Source organism: Cupressus sempervirens, chromosome 4, assembly GCF_028749045.1.
Source record: "Cupressus sempervirens isolate cs-2001-9-10 chromosome 4, ASM2874904v1, whole genome shotgun sequence".
Lineage (NCBI taxonomy): Eukaryota > Viridiplantae > Streptophyta > Pinopsida > Cupressales > Cupressaceae > Cupressus > Cupressus sempervirens.
In genome coordinates this window covers 751,881,614-751,894,733 of record NC_143121.1, presented here as the reverse complement: position 1 = coordinate 751,894,733, position 13,120 = coordinate 751,881,614, and positions in this window count along the sequence as shown.

Genomic DNA, 13,120 nt, shown 5'->3' with positions numbered 1-13,120 from the left:
GCCTTGTTAGAGGTCTTCAAACACTTCAGTGTAGATATGCCACCTTTTTAGAGGATTTACAAAATAGTTCTTAAGCTAACTCTATTAAGAGATTTGATTCACTGATACAATTGTTAGAGAGTAACAATGATATGACCTAGTTGTTGATGAAAACTATTTATGTTGATTTCAATTCTAAATTTTGGTTTGAATACTTGATCCTCCTAGATGAGAGTAATCTTTGTAGCTCACTCAACTTAGGATACTCTATTATCCTTCAAATTTTCTTCCTCTTCTCATCTTCTTCTCTTCCACATATTCCTACAATTCAATCCCACAACTTGACCTTTCATATATATGATTCACTTTGTCAAGTCAACTTGAATACCCTTTCAAATAATCAATATTCATCCCTTAATTCAGGTAGACTTAACAAATAAATTCATCAAACTTAATATCTTGTCTCAAGAAAATCCTTTGATAGCTGAACCAAATCTATGAATATTAACTTAGAAAAATTTCTTATGGATATCCTTTCATAACCAAGTGTGCTCGATTAAAACTCATTTTATCCAACTTTCCTTTGGTTATAGAGTGAACTTGGTAGACACTATCCTCTTGTAAATTCACTTTAGTAACTAAGTGAGCTTAGTTTACACTCATTCCTTGAAGACTTTCCTTTAGTGCTTGAGTGTTCTAGGTAGACACTTTCTCTGAACTAAGTTAACACTGGACATTTCTTTAATACCCAAGTGAGATCAACATACACTAATTTTCTCATCATATACTTGACATTTGTGTAACATCAAAGACAACATACAATTGAATGATTTTATACAATAGAGACTTGTATAAAGTTTCTTATAAGGAAAAACCTTTAAGTTATTTGACTAAAAAATGGCTCTTTCAAAAATCAAAACCAATTTAGCATGGACCACATGGGTATGTGCAGGATCATGGTGTACCAAACTATGGCCTTAAGTGGCAGTCAAAAACCAACAAATCAGGGTTATGTCAACTTGACATATAATTTTTAAGTGGTTTTGGACTTTATATCAAAAAGTTGTAAGAAAATAATTTGTAAGAAATTGAATCTAGTTTCTAAACTACAAGGCTTTATCTAGAGAAAAAATTATTTGATTGGTCAAAAGTTTGGATTTTAATGCAGTACTACAAACATTTTAGGGCGAAAATAAAAAGTAGGTGTATGTCTGAGCACCTTAATCATAATCAAATTATAATATTTTTAAATATAATTTTAGATATAAAAATTAGACTCATGCTTGGATGTGACGCATATTTTTGGGAATTTTTATTCCAAATAAATAATTAATTATGAATTTTCTACTATACTATTTTCAAAATTAAAAAGCTCCTGTGTCTGACCACCTTAACTAGTTAAAAAAAAAACCAAAATTAAGTTTTTTCTTTTTTTTTTATCTTATACTAGTCAAAGCATAGAATGTGACGCATCTTTTGGATTTCAAAAATCTTATACGGTTTGAAAGTTATAGCTATTTTTCAACCAGTATGTCAATCAACACTTTGTAGCTAACTCCATTAGAAAATAAGTAATAATTACTTACTGAACTCGTAATTTGACAAACCTTACATTTATGAAAGGCTAAGAACATTCTTAAGAAACCATTTTCATTACATCAAATTTTGGTTTAAAAAAAGTCGTTAGCTACATGCTTGAAGTAAAAAACACATAAGAACATGCCAAAAATACATTTTCGAGATGTTTTAAAGATGACCATATAAGGTTGGTATCGAAAGATCTAGTAGGAATTATAAAGGTATTAATTGTTTTCATTTAGTATCAGGATGGGTGGGAAAAAAGTTGGAATATATTTTGAAATTCTTTGAGGCATTTCAGAACTACATATTTTTCAGATCGCCACTTTTTGGCACACCATGATCCTGCACATACCCACATACTAGGAAAAACCTTGATAAAACACACTGACTTCTTGACTCAAAGAATAAAAAGAGAAAGAAAAAAAATGCAAAAACAAAATCAAAATTGAATTAAAAGAAAGAAAACTAATACCCACCTAAATAGACCAAAACAAAAGGAATAAAACTTATATTAAAAACCTTGAACAATAAGAATATGAGTTGGTTATTAGTACATTTCTGATTATGTTTAGTAGTACTAGCCCAACCCATATAGTTATAAGCAATGTTGATGCATCTTTGTACTTAGAAAAAAAAAGTTGACCAATCTTGGTTCAAATTCTAGGCATGCAAATTGCACAAACCAAGAAGTTGAGGTAACTCATTATAGTCATTATTAATCCACAAACAAGTTCTCTTACCTTTAGTGTCATATTCAAACTAAAATTTTCAAAGTAATATGGATAATGGAAAGATATCATATAATATAGAAAATTATTGATCATAGGGGTATACTCGCACAATGCAATTTCTCCTTTTCGTGTTCTTATCTTGTGGTACACAACTCCACACACACATGAAAACATACATGTTAGTGGTGTAATATGGTTATCAAAATTATACTCAAATGATAGAATATTATAGTTAGGATGCCTATGATTATTATCATTAGGCTTGAATAACAAATAATTACACTTAATCTCATTCATAATAACAACCCCAATCTTACATATATCTTTTGAATTATAATGTTTTTCAATATCATTGATCAATGCTTCTTCTTCCTTGAGTCTTGAGTAAACACATTCATGATTATACTTACCTTCTATTCTGATCTTCCAAACTAAAAATAAATTAAGACAACTAACTTCTTAATGGAACCCAAATGGATGGGTTGTACATAACTTAGTTGTTGCATGGTCTGGAATGCTCATGGAACACCCACAAAAATATATTTATTTACTCAAAAATGATACCAAATTAAGAACCATTTTCATCTCCTCTAATGACATATCCTATTTTGGAGGAGGTGTCTCATCATTATCTAGTAGGGGATCAATACTATTGATCTCCATATTGTGTTGACTATCAATGTCAAGCACTTAGTTATTTCCTAGGTAGAGTTGGTCGGTCATTACTACAATTGAGTCACCCAATGAAGACCAAAATATGCAAGATTTATTTGCATTTTAGTTTGCAGTAAGAAATTCATCAATTTTCAAGAAACCACTATAGACCGAGTGCTAGTTTATTTCAAGTAGAGATAGAAGATGTCAAGCAAAGAAAAGTTAGTTCATGTTGAGTGATACATTATTGCCAAGAATAGAAAAGGTAAGGCACAACATGAATATTAGTTGTGATTGAGCATCTAGGTATTCAACTATCGAGTAAACCTATTCTGACATATGTTTTCTAATGCAACAAGCACTTATGTAAACTATTTTTTTCAACTTATATATGATATTTAAGGACTGTAAGGATAGCTAAGGAGGTAAGTATGCATTTTGTCAAAGGACACCAATCTGTAGCAAAGAAAAGTAACAATTTAGAAAATTGAAAGAACTAACTGGAAAAAGGGAGAGATATGGATTATTGATTAGGATCTAGAACCTTCTCTAGTTATTTATTTAAGAAGGTTTTAAGCCCTAAATTTGTGTTTGCATGAGAAGGATCTAGAGAGAATAAAGAGACAAGTTTATAACCGAAGGAAGACTATGTTTGATGATCAAAATATGAGATCACATAGAGAAACATTAGACCTAGTAGTAGAGGGAAGAAAAGACTATATTTGATAAGGATATAAAATTAGATAAGGAAAGATAAGATATATAACCTAGCATTAAAGTGCTAACTAAAGGATCGGGTACTGAGACATTCTAACAATTGAATTAGGGTAAATCTCTTAATACGTTAGTTTTAACAAACCTATTTAAACATCCTAATATATTTCTTAGTTAGTTTTATGTTTCATATCATTTAATCAATGTAGGTTGAATAATTCTTATAAGCTCTTAGCAGCGTAGACTCTTGATAAGGTGGATCACCAAAAGTGGTTGTAAGAATTTTGCTATGGAAATAATGCAATGCCAAGTTCTAGAAGCACAAGAGATAGAAAAATAGAGGATCAAATGAGAATCTCAATAATTATCAAATAATAATGGATTTAACATAAAAAATCATAGAAGTGCCTTTTATATAGAGGCAACTAATATGGATAGGATTCATACAAGAGATAAGAATAACAACTAAGGACATATCCACCAAGAGTGGAATATTGTCCATTCTACACAAATGTATGTGCAAGAATGAGTGGATAAGAATACAAAGGTGTATCTCGTAAAGAGATGTAGTAGAAAACATGTGCTTAGTTGGAGTGCAAACTACTATGTTGTCAACATGAAATTCCTTAGTTTCTAAATGAAAACTATATGTAAATGTATTAATCTAAGTAAACTTAAGTAAAGTGTAAATATTCAATGCTTATTTACACCAACACCTCTCCTAGAGTGTAACTTATGTGTATGTACTTAATCTCACAAAAGCTAGAGAATAATGTAAGATGGGTCCTATATACTAGGCTATGTTAAGTACCCATTTACAAAATACAAGTGCAAAATAGATAGAATGAAATATCTCATAAAGTAGAGAAAGAGGGAAAGCCACATGGGAAAAACCCCCTTAAAAAAAGAGAGATAAGTACAATAAAAAAAAGGGAGAGAGAAGACAAGGCTCAATGAAGAAAGTACTCCATGAGTAGAATATTATTCCTCCCCTTAGGAAGAAAAAAAACCAAAGGTGTATCAAAGAAGCCTCCCCCATCTATAGGAAGAAACCTAAGCATATATGAAATCTCTAAAACCTTCTCAAGTGTCCCCATATCAATATTGAAAGGTTCCTCATCGAAATCATGTGTACTATGCCAATTTTCTAAAAAAGACAAGTCAAGATCAACTAAGGATGAATGTAGAACATGTATCAATCAAAGACTAAAGTGTCTCCTCTAAAGAGCAAGCAACCTCCTCCAATTGTTGTATCAAAGGATACACCAACATGTCAACCTCCAAAGATTGATCAAGTAGACAATGAACATGAGGGTCAAAATGCTCCATCACAAAAACTAAAGAAGGATAATTTTTACCAAAGAGAAGATGAATATCATCAATTGTGTCTGATAGCCATTATTTTTCACTATACAAAATTTTGAAACTTTTAATGTGAAAATGTGTTGAGTAGTTAGGTTTGTTATGCATTGTTATAAATTTCCTAGTAAAAGCCTTAATCTGATAAGTTTTATCCTAGACTAGTTTGAAATGTTTTCCCTAACATAGGATATTGCAATGTCCTAAGGATCTTTTCATTTACCTTGTTATTAATATTTCCTTGATAAAAAATCATATTTACTTTTTACCCTAGGTTTTGTGTGCAAGTGAGAGATTGCATGTGATTTTCATATTTTCTCTTAAGTTATAAACACTTACAATCGAAGTTTTAAGCATCTAATCGTAAGTATAAGTTTTTCCTTTCCCAATATTATGAAATGAAGGTTGGAATGGGATTGTAAAGATAAATTTTGGGTCTCCCAATGCAAAGATAGCCAATGTAATTATAGCATCATGAAAGATTGGTATAAAGACTTTGATCTTATGATTATTGTGATATAGAGCCTAATCAGACTCAGAGGTTTATTTGACACATTTTTCTCCCCATATTATTTATATGAGGGTTTTGGGCTAGCACGCCTATGGGGTCTTGGGGTAGCACCCTAGGTGCACCCCCTATCATAGTATAGGGTGGGGTCAAGGGGCAACACCATCACGAGGGTTTTTAGGAATAGCACCCCCAAAGAAAAAAATGTCCTATATTATAAAAAGTGTCAACAACTATTTTTCTATTATTCTAACCATAATTTTGTAAAAAATTAGTTCTTGTGGTGATATTAAGTTGTAAGGGATTACAACTTGTAATCAAGTTGGAATCATTGGATAATAATAATATCTGACTTGCTATTGGTGGACATAGCGTAGGAATTAGGTGAACCACGTTAAATCTTGGTGTATAGTGTCCTCTTTTATGCAATCTATTATTTTTTGTTATTTGATATATTTGCATGTAACTATTATTTCTATCTAAGGCTAATCCTAACAAGTGGTATTAGAGCCAGATGATCGTCATCTTTTTCTTGGCTAGAGGGTCATCATTTTTTATTAATGATCCTTTATAGGAAGGTCTCACGGTTGATTAGGAGTCTTATGATTGAGTGGGAGTCTCACAATTGAGTGGGAGCAATGGTAGATGAGGGTAAGCCAAGGGTTGACAAGTTTAATGGCCAAAACTTTCAATTATGGAAATACAAATGAAGAACTATCTTTATCAGAAGAATTTATGGAAGCCATTGGAAGGAAATACCGAGAATTAGGGATCTACATCAAATGATGAATGAGATCTTTTAGATAGGAAGGCACTTGGAAGCATTCAATTATGCTTGGCACCATTGGTGGCATGTAATATTATAAAAGTAAAGATGACAAAAGAGTTGATAGAAACCCTAAAGAAATTATATGGAGAGCCCCCAACTTCAAATAAGGTATTTCTCATGAAGCATTTATTTAAATGAGTTTAATATTATTAATACTTGGTTATCTTCTATGGGTATCAATTTTGATTAAAAAATTAGGGCTCTCTTAACATTTTTTTCTTTGCCTGAGAGATGGAATGGCTTGGTAATGATTGTGATTAATTCTATTTTTAGATCTAGTACCCTAAAATATGATGAAGTGATCAATGTTATTTTGAGTGAGGCACCTCAAAGGAAAACCTTAGGTGGATCTACATTAGGAAGTGCTTTAAACAAACAAAGCAGAGTCAGAATGACTGAGAGAGGAAATAATTCCAAAAATCATGGGAAATCAAGAGGAAAGTCAAAGGGGAAGACATCTCAATCCAAAGGATTGAGAGATTGCTAGTACTGTGGGAAATTAGGGCATAAAAAGAAATATTTTTGGACTCAAAAGAACAATGAATGAGATAAACCAAAAGGGAACAAGGAGAGAAATGTGGTAAGTAACACATTTGAAGAGGATGCTTTGCTTCTATCTTTAGAAAGTGTTGATGATTCATGGGTTTTAGATTTTGGTACTTCCTTTCATGCTATAACTCATAGAGGTTATTCTATTGATTATGTCCAAGGGGATTTGGGGCTTGTTTATTTGGAGGATGATGAACCCTGTTAGATTGTTGGAAAGGGAAAAGTTAAGATTAAGTAGCAAAATAGGAATCATTGGCTACTACATGAGGTAAGACATGTTCCAAGGCTAAGTAGGAATTTAATTTTAGTAGGGAAACTCAGTGATGAGGGTTGTATAGTTACTTTTAATGATAAAAATTGGAAGGTTTCAAAAGGTTCCCTTGTAGTAGAAAAAGGTGTGAAAGTAGGCACCTTATATCTTTGTACAAGTCATATTGTTCCTTCTACTTTGATTGTTTTAGAAAAAAATGAATGTTCAAGAACAGTTGTTGTAGTTGAGTAGGAAGAACTAATACAACGTTGTGGCACAATAGACTTGGGCACATGAGTGAGAAAGGTATAAAAGAACTTCATTCAAAGAAATTTTTACTAGGTCTGAAATGTGTTAATATAGATTTCTATGAAAGTTGTGTGTATGGAAAACAAAAGAGAGTGATTTTTTTGAAGACTAGGAAGGACAATAAAAGTGAGAAATTAGAGCTTTTGCATACAGATGTATGGGGACTAGCTCAGGTATCTTCCCTTCATGGCTCTCATTATTATGTTACATTTATTGATGATGCAACTAGAAATGTATGGTTTTATTTCCTTAGACAAAAATCTAATGTATTTCAAACTTTTAAGAAATGGAAATGCTTGGTTGAAAATGAGACCGGAAAGAAACTAAAATGTCTTAGATCTAATAGTGGTGGTGAGTATTGTAGTCATGAATTTGAATATTATTGCTCCACTAATGGTATTCATTGACAAAAAACTATTCCAAGGACTCCACAAGAAAATGGAGTGGTTGAATGCATGAATAGGACTATAATGGAGCATGCAAGAAGCATGAGGTTACTTGTAGGTTTTCCCTTAAACATGTGGGAGGAGGCTATCAATACTAATATATATTTGATTAATAGAGGTCCCTCTACTCCTTTACACTATGGTATTCTAGAGGAAGCATTGATAGGTAAGAAGGCAAGTTATTTTTTTCTCAAAATATTTAGTTGTGAAGCATTTTCTCATATAGATTCTTAAAATAGAACCAAGTTGGAAGCTAAGTCAAAGAAATGTGTATTTTTTGGATATGGCATTAATGAATTTGGTTATAGGCTTTGAAATTTTTTAAAATCTTAAAATTGTAAGAAGCAGTGATGTGATATTTAATGAGAAAGAGTTGTACAAAGATCTGTTGTAGTAACATGAGAAGAAAGAAAATGATTATGCAGTGCTAGATGATACTCTAAATGCTGATGTTCTAGCAATTCATCATGACATGCAACAACTAAAAAAAACAAATACCACAAACTCCAGTGAATGTTAGATAGTCAACAAGGATATGTAGACCTCTAGATGGATTTTCTCCTTCCTTCTATTTTATTTTACTTACTAATGCTAGTGAACCTAAATGTTATGGTGAATCTATGTAGGTGGATACTAAGATTCAATAGGAGTCTACCATGAAAGATGTAATGAATTCTTTAATCAAAATTAAGACATGGGATTTATGCAAGTTGCCTACAGGTAAAAAGGCTTTATAGAATAAATGGGTTTACACATTAAAAGAAGAGGATTGAGCTAACAAAATATTTAAAGCCAAGTTACTTGTAAGAGGATTTTCACAGAAAAAAGCACATTGATTTTGATGAGATATTCTTTCATGTTGTTAAATGACTTCTGTTCACACTGCTTTAAGTATTGTGGCTACTAAAGATTTTCATTCGAAGCAGCTTGATGTTAAAACAACCTTCCTTCATGGTGATTTGGATGAAGAGATATATATGGCATAGCCACAAGGATTTGAGGTCAAAGGTAAAGAAAAATTAGCATGTAGATTGAAGAAAAGTTTATATGGCTTGAAACAAACACCTTGATAATGGTATTAAAAATTTGACAAGTTTATGCATGAGCATGGATATAGTAGGTGTCATTTAGATCATTCTGTTTATTCTAAGAAGTCTGATGATGATAGGTACATTATTTTATGTTTATATGTTGATGATATGCTTGTAGTTAGATCTAACATGGATCACATTAAGGCCTTAAAGGAACAATTAGCACATTCATTAGCTATGAAGGAATTGGAGGCAGCAAAAATAAATCCTTGGTATGAAGATTGGTAGAGATAACAAGAATAGGGAATTGGCATTATCTCAGGCTAATTATACTACGTAGGTGTTGCAACATTTATCCATGGAGAATGTTAAAGCTGTCAGCACATCTTAACCTAGTCATTTGAAGTTGACTAAGGAGATGTGTTTCAAGATACAAGAAGAGGAGGATAAGATATCTAAGATACCTTATGCTTTAGTTGTAGGAATCTTGATGTATGCAATGATATGTACTAAGTGAGATATTACACATGTAGTGGGATTTATTAGTATGTATATGAGTCATCCAAGAATTGAGCATTGGAATGTAGTAAAATGGATTCACAAATATCTGAGAGGAACATCTAGTAAGTGTTCACACTTTGGGGTCTCTACTACTGATTTATAGGGCTATGTTGACTCATATTTGGTAGGGGATATGGATACTAGGAGGAGTGTGATAGTTTATGTATTTACTATTGGTGGGACAGCCATGAGCTAGGTTTCTAGATTACAGAAGGTTAATGTTGTTGGAAATATTCAAGACTATGCTAAGTTACTGAGAGGAGAGGGGTGAATCAATAACTTCTAAAACTTCAATAATTTCAACTCTTAATAATCCAATTAGCATTTAATCCATTCTAATCTACTTGCATAAGAAACTAAAAACATGAAAGCATTCATAACATTGTGCCACAAATATTTGTTGACCCAGAAACCTTCCAAATAGAAAGTAAAATTGGGGTGGGAATGATACCCACAACTTTAGTACTATAGTATAAAGTTAGCCTGTTAAAGCTTACGTTGATCACTTTTGATGATCTTCCCTATTTGTAGCAATAATGACTGCTAGGTCCACCTTGTGAAAGGATTTACAAACATACAATTAAGTATGCACTCGGTAAAGAGATTTACAAAAGACTGTTAGGTCTACCTTGTGAAAGGATTTGACTGATTGACCTATTAGGATGAAATAGTAGATGATCTCTTCTCAACAACTTGGTTTTCTAAATGAGATTTCTTTAAGTACTGATCACCATGTTGTGATAGATATGTCTTTGTTGCTCCTTATACTGATGTAGCCTTTGTAATTTTCTCCTTCTACTTTTCTCTAATTATATTTGTTTACATTGCATTGATATTCACATTCCTTACACACTTGGATATGATACAATACATTACATATATATCAATCCAATTATATAAATTACAAAGTTGGCTACAATACAAGTTACCACACATATTACAAAGTTAGCCCACATGAAGACACTTAGGTTCTAAAGACTGACTCAGTGAGGTTATGATACTTGGCCTCCACTATCAATGCTTGACATCATCATGCACTGAGTAGACATAGAACCATGGTCCATATTGATCACTTCCAAGTAGTCTTGAACTTAGTCTACAGTGGTAACTTGGTAGATACTATGAAAATAATCATATAAGTTGAGTCTCTTGATTTACATTGTATGACTCAAAAAAAAATATCACTTTGAGCTTAATATAAATTGAGTGTCTTGGTTAGCATAGAATAGCTATTTTAACACTGGACTTGCATGACATACACTATGAACTTGATGAACACTACACAGCTTGGCTTGTACTGGTAAACTTGACATACACTAAGATGCATAGTTTACACTACTAATCTTCATTATAACTATGACTGCTTGGTAAACACTGAGATTTGTCCAAAGGACTCAGTAGCAACTATAGAAATCAGTGACAATTGAAATACTTGGCAAACACTAATAGATGTACAATGAGCTCGGTAGCTATATATACAATCTAAATAATTGTGTGTCACAAGTAATAAACTTGATTGATATGTCAACAATCTCCCCCCTTTGGTATTAGTGACAAAAGCACTTATTAGCAAAAACTAAATTCAAAAAGATTCTTGAATACCTTTTATTCATCAACTTGTGATACTAGCTTAGTAGAGTATATTGCTTTTGAGATTTTTCAAAATTGATTTTGTAAGTGATATATCTATACATGGTAAGGCTCCTCTTATAAAGTATACAATGCATCTTCTTGCTATATACAATATATCTCTCTATACATTACATACTCCCCCATTGATTTTTCAACTTATTGTTGGTCTCATATTGGTCTTGACAATTGAGTGTCAACACACTTAAGAAATTTCTAAGTAGATGCCGAGTATAATATAGATGCCAAGCTATAGTATATATCGAGCCAAAAATTCAATAGGTGCCAAGTTATTCAAGTGTCAATCAAGTTTCAAGTGCTAATTGACAATTGATGTTGAGCTAGTATATGGGTCAAGAAATGTATAGGTGCTAAGAAAGACAGAGTTACTATAGGAGTTGAGCAAGATAGAATTCCTATATGTGTCAAGCATCAGCAATCAGTAAGTTTCAAGTAACACAGAATCAACATAAGTTTTTGTGCCTTCACAAACTTAGAAGTAAACCATTTTTGAGTCAAGTCAAGAGTAATCTTGAAGGATCTAAAAGATACGATCAAATCTATTACTTTCCCTATGTAATTAGCATGCAACCAATTAGGAAAATGGAAAAAATTGAGTAGTAAACATGGATGAATCTCGATCATAGACTCATACTTAAACCTAACTCTCAAAAACTTTTTAACGAGGATGAAACCCCATAATTTAGTGTCATGTCGATTGTATAGAATGCATGATAGAGTGCTAGTGAATTTTTGAAGGAAGTGAAAGGGGTGTGAAGACTTAGAGGAGGACTAGTATTGTAGAATTAGGTTATTAGAATAGAGTATCAAGACTATGAAAAGAATTATATCACATCGGGAAGGATTAGATCAAATTGGACAAAACAAGGATCTAGAATCAGCAATTGAAGATTGTAAGTCATCAATTCAATACATTCTATAATACTCTCTAGCCATTGTATTAGGATAATGAAAATCCTATTATGATAGTTTGGTTTAACAACCATTTTGTAAAACCTTAATCAAGGTGCTAAATCCTTTAACAGGGTAACATTCCAAGTGAATGTTTGTAAATCCTTTAGACAGGCCACTTCTAATAGGGAGTAGAGCCTTTAACAGGGTAGACCTTTCATAGAGCAAACCATTGATGGTGTTCAAACTTTGTAAGCTTGACTACTTACATATTCTTGCAGTGATAAGTTGTGGGTGTCATCCCCACCCTAGGTTTACCTTCTCATTTTGGAGGGTTTCTGGGTGATCAAATCTTATGTTATCTATTTTCATGCATGTCTTTACTTTCATGTCAATTAGGGATGTTAGATGCATGTGATTGATTTTAGTTAAAAAGTTTTAGAGGTTAAAGTTTTTTACTTCTCACTCACCCCCCTCTTAGAAGTAAATCTTCCCACTTGTAAATTCGAATAATTTGTATTAGAGCTTAGTTCTTCTAAGGAGAAGCCTTATAGCTTGGAGAAAAAGATCTAGAAATGGAAGTTTACAAACTTGGGAAGATTATAGAAAACTAGGAGATTGAGATACATCTCATTCTACATTCTCTAGAAGAAGCTAGGGAAGAATTGAGAAAATCCCTAAAGAGAAGAAGATAGATTGCCATAGCTGAGAATGATACATAGTACAAGGAGATAGACACATCAAAAGTATTTGCAAATGGGGATTCCAAGGGGTTTGATATAGCAATAGTAGATCTGATGGAGAAGAATAGAGTTGAAGTAAAAGAGATCAGAACTCTCAAGATTGAACAAGAATCACAAGCCATGATGCTTTGTGAAGTGACTAAATAGAAAAAAAGAGCCATTAAAGATAAGGCTATGATAAAAGATGACATGAGAAACCTTGCCAATAGATTGGAGGAAAAGTCAATTGAGTTTACAAGAATTTCCAACATGCAACTAGACACACTAAGTCAGATGATGAATGCACATCATCAGTTGAATGTCAAGGGTATTGAGATTTCCACATTGAAGATGCA